The sequence below is a fragment of the Octopus bimaculoides genome, chromosome Z, assembly GCF_046866305.1.
Source record: "Octopus bimaculoides isolate indiv1 chromosome Z, ASM4686630v1, whole genome shotgun sequence".
Taxonomy (NCBI): Eukaryota; Metazoa; Mollusca; class Cephalopoda; order Octopoda; family Octopodidae; genus Octopus; species Octopus bimaculoides.
Window position 1 is genome coordinate 27,759,043 of NC_142944.1, and position 13,650 is coordinate 27,772,692.

Below are 13,650 nucleotides of genomic sequence, written 5' to 3' on the forward strand. Positions count from 1 at the left end.
AAAGAGACCGATAGAATAAGTACTAGGCTTACAAAGAATTAGTCCCGGGGTCGATTTGCTCGACTAAAGGCGGTGCACCAGCATGGCCGCAGTCAAATGACTGAAACAGGTAAAAGAGTAAAAGAGTATATATATATGTGTGTGTGTGTATATATATATATATATATATATATGGGAGAATATACGAAAAAACAACAACAGACGAGGACAGGTGGTGTAAACATCAAAAGGATGTATTAGTATGACGCTCGGGAATACGGAAAGTCTTTAACGTTTCGAGCTACGCTCTTCAACAGAAAGAATACGGAGACAAGGAGAAAAACACGGAGAAAAAAAATTGAATAGTGTTCAGTCAGCGGTCAATCATAGTAATGGCTAATCATAGAAATGGCTAATCATAGTAATGGCTGACCGGAAGTTAGAGATTTTTTTTCACAGAAGAACTAAGAAAAGGGGGAGAAAGAACGGTGATCGAAGAACGAGGGGCTGTGTGTGTGGGAGATAGAATGCTGGTGATCTTGACGTATGTGTGTGTGAAAATGGGAAAGGGAGAAAGGAGTTGGTCAGTTGTAGTGAGTGCGTGGTGTGATGTGAGGGTGTTGGTCTGATGTGATGTGAGGGTGTTGGGAGGTGGGGAAGGCATGGGTGGAGTGTGGGTTAGGTTGAGGGTGGGGTAGAGGTATGGGTATGTGGAGGGGTGGGGTGTCGGGTGGGGTATGTGGGTAGTGGTGGGTGGTGGGTGTAAGGAATTGGATGGGGTGGAGTGGGAAGGTAGAGTAGGAGTGTGTTGGGGTGTGGTGGGATGAGCTTATGAAGGGGTGTTGACGATGAAGGGGGAAGGGGAAGGTGGGTATGGGAGGGGAGAGAAAGAGAGGAGAGAGGGTGGGTATAAGAGAGGGAAGGTGGATGTAAGAGAGGGGGAAGGTGGGTATGGGAGGGGGAGAAAGAGAGGAAGAGAAAAAGAGTGAGAGAGAAGAGAGTGAGAGAGAGGGAAAGAGAGAAGAAAAGAGAGAAGAGAGTAAGAGAGTAAGGGTGAGAGAGTAAGAGTGTGTAGAGAGTGAGAGAGAGTGAGAGTGTAAGAGAGTAAGAGTGTAGAGAGAAAGAGTGAGAGAGGGGGGAGTACGAGAGAAGAGAGTGAGAGAGAGTAAGAGAGAGGAGAGAAAGAGTAGGGGTGAAGAGAAGTGGGAGTGAAGAGAAGTAGGAAGAGAAGTAGGAGTGAAGAGAAGTAGGAGTGAAGAGAAGTAGGAATGAAGAGAGGTGGGAGTGAAGAGAAGTAGGAGTGAAGAGAGGTGAAGAGACGTACAAAGAAGTAGGAGTCGGAGCAGGAGGGGGAGGTGGGGGAGGGGGAGAGATGGGTGATAGGAGAGAGGGTGGGGGAGGCAGGGGGGGTTAGATGAAGAGGGGAGGGGAGTTGAGCCCATATGGCGCAAAGGAGCGAAGAGAGAAGGTTAATCCCTGTTCACGGCGCAAACGGGAGTCCGGATGGCCCCTGTGCATGGACAATCCAAACACGGACAGGTGTTGCTGCAAGGAGTGACCGGCAGAACGGAAGTGGCGTGACACCGGGGTGTCATTGCCAACGTTGATGTCTCGGAGGTGTTCCACGAATCGGTCGACCAGGCGGCGCCCCGTTTGTCCGATGTACAGAGAATGGCAGAGAGAGCAGGAGATACAATAGATGATGTTGGTAGAAGTGCAGGTGAAGGAGTCGGTGATGCGATAGGGTCGGTGATGGGTGCTGGTGAGGAGGGTGATGTTGGAGAGGTAAGGGCAAGTGCGGCAGCGTGGGCGGGAGCAAGGGAACGAGCCAGGTTGGGAGGTTGGGTTGGGGAAGAAGCTGTGGAACAAGAGGTCTCGTAGGTTATGGGCTCGTTTGAAGGAGGGGAGGGGTCGATTAGGGAAGATGTGGGAGGTGGAGGGGTCGGACTGGAGGCGCTGGAAAGCTCGGAGAATGGAGCGTTGGAGGGGTAGGGTGGTGGGATGGTAGGTGAGGGGAAAAGGGATATATATATATGTATGTATGTATGTTTATATATATATATATATATATATATATATATATACATATATATATATATATATATATATATATATATATATATATATATATATATATATATACATATATATATATATATATATATATATATATATATATATATATATATATATATACATATATATATATATATATATATATATATATATATATATATATATATTTATGTGTGTATATATGTACATATGTATATATATATATATATATATATATATATATATACATATATATATATATATATATATATATATATATATATATATATATATATATATATATATTTATGTGTGTGTATATATGTACATATGTATATATATATATATGGGAGAATGTACGAAAAAACAACAACAGACGAGGACAGGTGGTGTAAACAACAAAAGGATGTATTAGTATGACGCTCGGGAATACGGAAAGTCTTTAACGTTTCGAGCTACGCTCTTCAAAAGAAAGAATACGGAGACAAGGAGAAAAACACGGAGAAAAAAATTGAATAGTGTTCGGTCAACGGTCAATCATAGCTATATATATATGTGTGTGTGTGTATATATAAGTTTATTTAAAAGAAAGTTGATCGTCTTCTGTTGGTTGTTTTTCCTCGCATTAGGTACTAAATGTGGTTATTTTGAGAAGTCAACTGTGTGGCGTTATTATTTTTCTGTAATAATGCCCTTTATATAAATATAAACGAATAATTATATTCTTGGGAATAGAAATTTCCCTTATGATTTTTTTTACACACTGGCTTCTTGATAAAATTCTTGTAAAAGAGTTTTATCCCTTTTTGAATTTATTTATCATATATATATATATATATATATATATATATATATATATATATATATATATATATATATATATATATATATATATATATATATATATATATATATATATATATATATATATATATATATATATATATATATATATATATATATATATATGTATGTATGTATGTATGTATGTATACATATATGTATGTGTGGAGGCGCAATGGCCCAGTGGTTAGGGCAGCAGTTTCGATTCACAGACCGGGCGTTGTGAGTGTCTATTGAACAAAAACACCTGAAGCTTCACAAGGTTCCAGCAGAGGATGGTGGCGAACCCTGCTGTACTCTATCACCACAATTTTCTCTCACTCTTTTTTCATGTTTCTGTTGTACCTGTATTTCAAAGGGCCAGCCTTGTCACACTGTGTATCACGCTGAATCTCTACGAAAACTATGTTATGGGTACACATGTCTGAGGAGTGCTCAGCCACTTATGCGTTAATTTTACAAGCAGGATCAACTGGAACCCTCGTCGTCGTAACCGACGGAGTGCTACGATATACATATATGTATGTGTGTGTGTGTGTGTGTGTATCTATATGTATATATAGATATATAGATATATGTACATATATATGTGTATATATTTATTGTGCTTTTAATTATTAATTTTTCTATATGTGATAGTGGATTTTCATCGATGAGTTCTTGAAAATTGGTTATTTTCCCTAAAACTATATATTATATATATATATATATATATATATATATATATATATATAGGTGAAGTATATTTGCCACTTAAATGTGGTTGACCCCTAAGGGTGGATGTTACTGTTGCTTTTAGCACCAGGAGAACATCTCCTCCAGCTGGCTGTCGACACACATCTGTGTCCTGTCTGTATTTGCAAAGGGGAGTTATCCTTCCCATCTTGATCTGCGATACGTACGGACTCGAGTTGCTGGGTATTTTCCCGTCCTCAGCGATTGTCGTACGCTGCAAATACAGACAGGACACAGATGTGTGTCGATAGCCAGCTGGAGGAGATGTTCTCCTGAGGCTAAAAGCAACAGTAACATCCACCCTTAGGGGTCAGCCACATTTAAGTGGCAAATATACTTCACCTTGTCGTGCAGTTACTGTTAATAGCTCGTTCAGAGATTTAACATTGCTTATATCTCTCTATCTTTATTTCTATCTCCCCCTCTCATTCTTCCCTCTACTGTTTTTCGCCTCTACCTGTCACTACTATCTCTCTCTCTCTCTATCTCTTGTTACTCGTCCTTCGCCTCTTACCGTTACTACTACTATCTCTCTCTCTCTCTCTCCCTCTCTCTACCTCTCGTTGCTCACTTTTATTCTACTTCCTCCCCTTCTTTTCCCTCTGCTACTCTTTCTCTTCACACAGCCTTGGTCACGTGTGTCCGGCTGCTATTTCTTTTCGTTCTTGGAATCCCCAAGCTCGCACGTACTTCTTTGCCCCTCCTGTACGTGCTTCACAGCGTTCAATACATACACACTTCACGTCTAGCTGTTCAGCCTTTTTGCTTGTTTGTTTATTCACCGTTTCGTTTTCCTGTCTTGTTTTCCGTCCGCCACTATCCTCCACGAAAATGATTTAATTTGTGTTCGTGGGAAGAACCATTTCAGCGATGCGTACTGCCTTAATTCTTCGAAACGCCGGTGTTTTAATGGTGGCACCTGATGAAGGAGATGTTTCTATGTGGCTTGCTTGTTTATTGTACCTTGTTTATCATTTTGTCCATGTTCTTTTGCCACGTCATGTACCCAGTTATGTATCTATGTGTACATGTAGATGAAGGTGTGTACATACATGTACATATATATGCATATACTCGTATATTGTATGGATTTATATATGTATATGTATATATATGTTTATACATATATGTGCGTATATATATATATATATATATATGTATATGTACATATATATGTACATATGTATATGTATATAAATATGTGTGTATATATATATATATACATACGCACACGTATATATACACACATATATATATATACATGTATATGCATATACATATGTATGTACATATGTATGTATATATATGTGTGTGTGTGTGTGTGTGTGTGTGTATACACGCGCACATATACACACACACATATACATGTATATATGTATATACATATATGTTAATTCTCTAAATGAAGTATTAACAGTAACTGCACGATAAAGTGTAGTATATTGCCACTTAAGTGTGGCTGACCCCTAGGGGTGGATGTTACTGTTGCTTTTAGCCCCAGGAGGACATCTCCTCCAGCTGGCTTATCGACACACTACTGTGTCCTGTTTGCCAAGGGAAGTTATCCCTCCCATCATGATCTGTAGCACGAACGGACCCGGGTTTCAGGGTTATTTCCCTTCGTTAGCGTCCGATAGCCACTGATCTTTGATGAGAGAGACAAAATCTTGGCAATCTTATATCTACTTTTCCAGTGAAATTCTAGTGAAAGCCACACACACGCACGCACAAAAACATACACATACACACGCGCGCTCATACAAAATACACACACACACACGTACCCAACACCTACAACCCCACACAAACACGAACACACACATACTCAAAAAACCACCTGTTGACCTTCTACCTAACACTGTCTATAAGCGTCCACTAACCAGTCCTGCTACTAATTTCTTCCACTACGTCATACACACACACACACACACACTAACAGATAAACCACCAAACCATGCACACACACACACACACATACATACGCACACACACGTTCTGTTATCACACACACAGATATTCATCTCCCTTTTTCACTCTCCTGTCTTAGAAAGAACTTTTCCCCCACCACCTCCTCTTCCGGTCTTTTCACAATGTAACCTCGTCGGCATCGGTACCATTTTCCTCTTTCTCCGTTCTTCCATTCTCCGAACTTTCCATCTTTCCGACGAAGGGCTACGCCCGAAACGTCATACACTCTTTCTTTCCTTTCCTGAGCGTCCAATAACACTATCCATATCATGTGTGATATGGATAGGAATAACATCTATATTGTAATGTGATATACTGTTTCACTTTCATACTTTTACCTTTAATTGTAGCCACCACGATGACAATATGTTCCACTTTTATACCTTTACTTTTAATTGTAACCTCCACCATGACGTGTGTGAGTGTATGACTGTATATATCTCACAGTGTGTGTGTGTCTTTCAACGTTAGGTACGTTATTAAATATACAATATGTTTCGGTTGCTCCAGCATGGCCGCAGTCAAATGACTGAAACAAGTAAAAGAGTACATTTAATTCTAACCACCACCACCACGACAACGACGTTACATTTTGTAAATGACTATGTATCTATCTGTGAATGTATGTGTGTGCGTGTATGAGTGTGAAAATGTTTCACAATATGTGTCTTTCCACATTAGGTACCTTATTAAACATACTGTATGTGTGTGTGGACTGGTCAGTGTCAATACGAAATTTTATTTTCCTTTCGATTAAAACAATATAACTGTAAGAACGACCGTGCGAACTCAAAAAGGAGAAATGGTGACGAATGGAAAAACAGAGGACTCCTTTTATTTAAACGTGTCACACGGTCGAACACAAAATAATATATCAATGATGATTTACATGATATGTTATACTACGATAACATAGATGACCAGTAATGAAACGATAGAAAAGACAACCGTATGAGATCAATAACAGAGATATTTATTGTGGCATAAAAGATGTATGTGTATGTGAGAGTGTGAATGCGACATATAAGAACATAATCAAAGACAGGCCGTCGTACAAAGAAAAGTGTGTATGTGAGTGATACATGTATGTGTATTTGAGTTATTACAGCAGATAGAAAGAGAGTCAATAACACGTGAGCATTTATACCAGTTCTTAGTACACTATAGGAAAAGTCTGTATGTGAAGTGAGTTGAGGCTGTGTGTGGCAGAGCTGATCACTAGTTGTGATGTTGTGGCATCGATGCCGGGCCGTGATTCTTGTTATACAGATGTTCGTCGCTGGCTGAAATTCTTGTCTGTTTATTTATCGTGGTGAAGCTGAGTCACCTAACAGAATCGAAGAAAGAGATGTGCCACGGTGGTTTAGTTTGGTGTACATAGAAAGTCGTGTAGACGCTGGTGGTGAAGAGGCTGCTTGGTAGTAATCGTGTTGGTCATGACGATGATGCTGGTTAGTAGTCGTAGACTCGTGTTGCTGATGTGGCGACGGCGGTGGTCATCGTTGGCTGGACGAAGCTGTTGAAGTGGTCGCTGGCTGATTGTTGCTGCTGCTGTCGTGTGGTACACGGAACAGATCTCAAAGAGAACTGAACCGAGACGAATTTGGTGGGTATGAGTTGCTCTATTTATAGCGAATTATCGGCTCCAAGACGGTATCGGAAAAACACTATCACGTGACCTTATTAAGGGCTGTGATTGGTCAGTTTGCGTTCTGGCGGGAACGGTTCGAAGAAGTTGCCGCTTCGAATATTAAGCAGTCACATGATGACAAGGAGGTGGGTTCTCCGCTACGCTCGCGCTTATTTATATTTAAATGAGAAGAATGGCGATAGGTAGTTTTGTATGTAATGGTGATCGAGGTGTTAGTTTCACTACATAACATTTGACAGAGATAGTCTTTCTATTTATGGAGATGTGCTTGCATAGCAAGTGACCTGATCTGAGATCGTATGCTCCGAACATAGATGTAGTGGCTTCATGTAGACATAGAGTGGATTCGATTCTCGATAGCCAAATTTCATTTAACAGTTCAACAGCACCTTTCTCACGGTAAAACAATAGTTTTTTCTGTGAGTGACAGCAGTTACATTTACCAGATGCCTTCGCCAAGCAGAATTATGTCTTTGTCACTTGACCCTTCTGACCTCTTCTAGGCCACCAAAAGCTAGAATAGAGATAGCAAGCTGTCAACGAAATCTATTGTTCACAACAATATGTCTATCCTTCTGGCTGGTTTTGGATAGTTATAAAAACAAGAACTCCGTAAGCCAAAGTCAGTTAATGAGAATCGAGTCTGGCTGACTGGCTGAACAAAACTCTGTCTCTGAAAGTAAAGGCACAAAGAGACAACTATGGTAAGTCACCATCGAAGCAGTTGTTTCGTCCCACCACTTTCACTAACTCATTACCTTTTCTCTGTAACATTGCCATCTCTCTCTATATATACTACTGTGAGATCGTGTACACACATATACAGGCAGAAATTAACTTTCTTTACCGTGCATGCTTTATGAACTGTGTTATACTATTACACTACCCTACCCGTCGTGGTATGGCATATATTAAAGTAACGGTAAATAAATACTTCTTTACAACTTCGATCACTGTTCTTCTTTCATCTTTCACATCTTACAACATGCCGCTACAATAAATCTTTGCCGTTATATATATATATATATATATATATATATATATACACACACACAACCTTCGATGGAGTAACAGTTATATATACAATTGAACACACACATATCAGTATATAAACATACATGCAGACACGTCTACACACTTACATATGTACTATGTACGTATGTATGTATGTATGTATGTATCCAGGAGACTAAGAGGGTATAAGAATTGAATGAGATATGACGGCTCGGCCATCTCTCCCCAGTTCTTATATTAATCATTAAAATCCAGAAATACAACAACACGAGGGATAACGGTAACAGCAGATCAATAATTTATTCTAGGTTGGTGTAGAGCCGTTTCGTTCCTGGGTGAACAGGCATGCCGCTAGAATACCAAGGAAGCTTCGACCACATGTCGGTGTCGAGTTGAGAGAGCACTGGAAGATACGTGTTGTCACGACCGCTGCTAGATAGAAAAGAGGACGAACGCTATTGCTCTCTCTCTCCACCTGTTGCATTGCGCATGCGTGCTCGGGTATTTCCGCTGACGGCAAGTCCCTTGCACATGCGCAATGGCACTTTCCAAGATGGCGGCCAATGGCGGCCACACACGCCACTACAAGGGCCCACCCACAACTACAATGCTGTCATTTTTTTTTTGTTAAAAGTATTCTTTTCAACTGTCTACAAACACATCCAGGCTGAAATAATTAATGCATTCTTCTAGAAGTGAATAAAAAATTCTCAAACTTGAGGGGATGGGCCCCTTAGATACTAACATGGGCACCCATATGTGGATTTTAATGGTGCAGGGGCCCACTTGCCATCGGGCAAGCTGGCAACCTGGCCAGTCCGCCACAGCATACATACGTACATGCGTATATGCATGCACATTTACATATATACATACTTATATACCATGAACTAACTGTTACTTTCTCAGATGCAGCACAAAATTTTGTCAGTGAACAGGTCGCGGTTTCAAAACGACCTGTTTTTGACACAAATGAAATTTAAATGTTGAAGTGAAACTAACGGTTTTTGTGTGTTCTTGAATGGCTTACAAACATCTTCAACGCAGCAATCTTTCTGTTGTCAACAGGACATTTTATACCACGACGACAACATCACATTTTGTATATGACTGTGTATCTGTTTGTGAGTGTATGTGTGTAAGTGTATGAGTGTGTGTATGTCTCATAGTGTGTGCATGTCTTCCCGTGTTTGGTACATTAATAAACACACATCTACACATAAATATACATATGTAACGGTACTTTATTGAACACACCCATCTACACATACATACACATATATGACAACTGACGACAACGTCAAATTTTGTATATGACTATGTATCTGTCTGTGAATGTATGCGTGTGAGTATATGAGTGTGTATATGTCTCACAGTGTGTGTATCTTTCTGCGTTAGGTATGTTATTAAACATACTATATGTATGTGAGGGCTGGTCAGTGTCAATACGAAATTTTATTTTTATTTTCATTATTTTCATTTCGATTAAAACAATATAACATTTTATAGAGATAATCTTTCTATTGTCAACAAGACATTTTATACCACAACGACATCACATTTTGTATATGACTGTGTATCTGTCGGTGAGTGTATGTGTGTAAGTGTATGAGTGTGCATATGTCTCAGTGTATGTGTCTTTCCGCGATAGGTACGTTATTAAACACATACACATCTACACATATATATATACATATGTAACGGTACATTATTTAACACATCTACACATACATATACATATGTGACAACTGACATGCATGAATGTATGTCAGTGTATATCTATCTTGCTATATGTATGTGAGGGCAGGTCAGTGTCAATACGAAATTTTATTTTCATTTTGATTAAAGCAATATAACATTTCATAGACATAAACAGCAAAATATGGGTGAAAGAAGTGTGAGTAGCTGTTATAGCATGGTGAAAGGGATGAGACAATTTCAAGTTGAAAGGTTCTAAGGGGTAGCAACTAAGTAAACTCTAGTTTCTATGAACAGCACACGCACGGTTGCATGTGTGTGTGCATGCATGTATATGTATTAGCATACCTACCTATGCATATATGTATAAAGTATACGTAAGAAATATACACACATAATCATGTGCATACATGTGCATGTGTAGATGCACATGCATGTGCACACTCCCACATACCACAAGTATATAAATTGTCAGACTATTTACATTAAGCAAATCAAAATAAGCTAAGAGTTAGGAAAAATTAGAAGAAAATATCTTTTCAGAAACAATCGCATCAAGAAGCACAGTAACACAAAGACAAACATACAAACATGCAGTAAAGCAAGAAAAAAAGAACAGATAAACATATACCCAAATAAGCTGTTAGGTATGCAACCAAAATGAACAATATGTACATGTTAAATTTTACAACGAAAATATTAACAGTAACCTCGAAGTATTGAATGATAATTCCATTTAATGCCAACTGCTTTTTATATGTAGTTTCACATAAAAACAAACATCAATATAATAGCTTTGTTGCAAGGTGACGAGCTGTCAGAATCATTAGCATACTGTACAAAATGCTTAGCAGCATTTCATCCATCATTACATTCTGGGTTCAAATCTCTTCAGAGTTGTTAAAATAAGTACCAGTTATGCACACCCACCTCAAAATTGTTAGCCTTGTACTAAAATTTGAAACCAATTTAATAGCTGTTCTGATGTGAATGCTTTCTTAACATTGATAAATAATTTGAAAAGATGCATCAAAATCATATGCATTTCCATTAAGAATATACTGATAACAATGAAGAAACATTACCTGAAGATACTCCTGCAAATAACCGGGACCTTGATGGAAAATTTGCCACTTTGAAAATGACAAACGGGACAAAAATTCCAGTAACAAGTATGGATTTATGACAGTTAAATGTCCACTACCTAATCCATTATTACACTCTTTCAAAGATGAACTATTTGCAAGATCAAGAACATAAGATTTAACAACTGGATGAATACCCCACAAAATGAAATCAAGTAGAAAATGGACTACATCAAAACTGCCACACATTTGTCTTTAAAATCAGATGACAAGCAACTTCTAACAAAGTCAAACTTCTTACAATCACCTCCTTCCTAACTCAGTCTCTAACACATATAAAAAACAAAACAAAACATGACATGTCTTTAAAACAACATAAACACAACAGAAAAATAAAACCTCTGACTTAAAAATTCAAGACAGAGCAGATAACTTAACATCCAACTTCTTATATATCGCTATGAAAGATCACAAGCCCAATTTCAATAACAACTCATCTGTCAGGTTAATAAACTCCGAAATTGGACTTAGGCACCATTAACCAGAAAATCATTGGTACATTCATATCCAAAATAAAAGCACGGCCAGTGCTACATCTCTAGTGTAACACTTTTACTGTAATTGAATGGCTTAAATAGATCCCAAGTAAAACATATTTTGTTACTTCTCCCAGTTTGACATTAAGAACTATTACATTACAATTTCAAGATGATTAACAATATTTACAACAGCTTGGCCAAATCAATCATAACAAAGACACAAAAATTGAGATATTATTGCAAGCCAGGAAATTCCATCTTTTTCACAATAGTGTATACTGGATTAAGAAAAACACCAAAGAACCATTTGATGTCAGCATGGGTTCAAAAGGCTTAGTAGACGTTAGTCACATTGTTGATCAATACATATTATCAGCACTACATATCAAATTCCTCTTCATTTCAGATGGTCTCTATAGAGATGATGGTCTACTCTGGGCATGGGCAACCTTTTTCAAGAAGCTGGTTGCATGAGACATAACTTAACATTTGTTAGATGTGTCTTTCAGAAAGTCCCATGAGCCACAAGTTAACCATGACTAGTCTACTCAGAAACTTCAATGCACAGATTTTGAAAAAAATAATTCTCATAATATGATTAAGAACTTCATCAAGAACATCTCACTAATACTTTCTTCTTTATCATCCATTGAATCAATATTGAATGAAAGAACAACACCATTCAACGAAGTATTGTACAACAGTTACATAGGTAAAGTCAAACACAAAAATAAAATAACAGCAACAATAAACTAAACCAAGGAAAGAAAAAGTATCTGGTTCAATCCTCCATCAGCACACAAGTCTCCAAACCAATAGCCAGCCAATTCTTTAAAATCTTTTAAAAACACTTCCACTCCAATCACAAGTACCACAAACTGATAAACAAGCACAGTATAAAAATATCATATTCCACAACTAATAACTTTGTAAGAAGTATAGCTAATCATATAACCAACAACAACTACCATAATATGCAAACCAAAACTGTACACCTAGCACTTCTACTCACAACTTCAATACCCCTTCATTCTCTCCTCTAAACAGAAACTGTCTCATGGAGTAACACTATAGCATAACAACATGTAACAGGATGCACAGCTACACACATGTGCATGCGTGCACACACACACACACACATACACACACACACACACATACACACACACACATGGTTCAAAATTGTTTACTAGTTCAAAACAAAACACCATCAACACATGCACATGTTTTGCAACTCAAAAGGGAAAAAACAACACTTTACTATGTAAATAAAACAAATCTGAAAATATCTCATTTCACATTGATAGGAAAATATTGTCCCATGCACAACCATACCAAGTAAACAAAAAGATCTTGCTGACTCAGTAGTGCTGAATTACAGGAAATTTTGTCACCTAAGCCCCAACCACTGAACCACAACTATCTCTTCCTGCAAACACAAAAATCTTTAAACATCTAAATCATTTTAAACCCCAATAGTTAAACATGCTAATTACTTCCCCCATTCCTTCTCCATGAGCAATCTTAAATATAAAAATCCACTTGCACCAATTAACAACTAACACTTCAACTTTCCCCTCATTTTTCTACATCCACAAGTTATTTGCAATTATCTACATAGTTATCTATAATGATTCTACATTACTATGTATCTATATTGAGTAATTTATATAGGTATGAAGTTCCACAAATACATACCATGTACAGTTCTGTATACATCCTTTTAAATTAACCTTTAATAAGAAATTAAGTTATACATGTAAAACTTCACATGCTCAAGAGCTAGGGATACACATATATACTCAATATCTATAAGCATATGGATGTATCTAGCTGTATGTCACTATATATATACTTGTATTTAGATATACTGTAATCCCTTGACTATCACGGGTGCTACATTCCAAAATCCCCCATAATAGGTGAAAATCCACAAAGTAGAAATAGTACTGTTCTGTCATCATCATCATCATCGTCGTCATTTAACGTCCGCTTTCCATGCTAGCATGGGTTGGACAATTTGACTGAGGACTGGTGGACCAGGAGGCGACACCAGGCTCCAATCTGATTTGGCAGAGTTTCT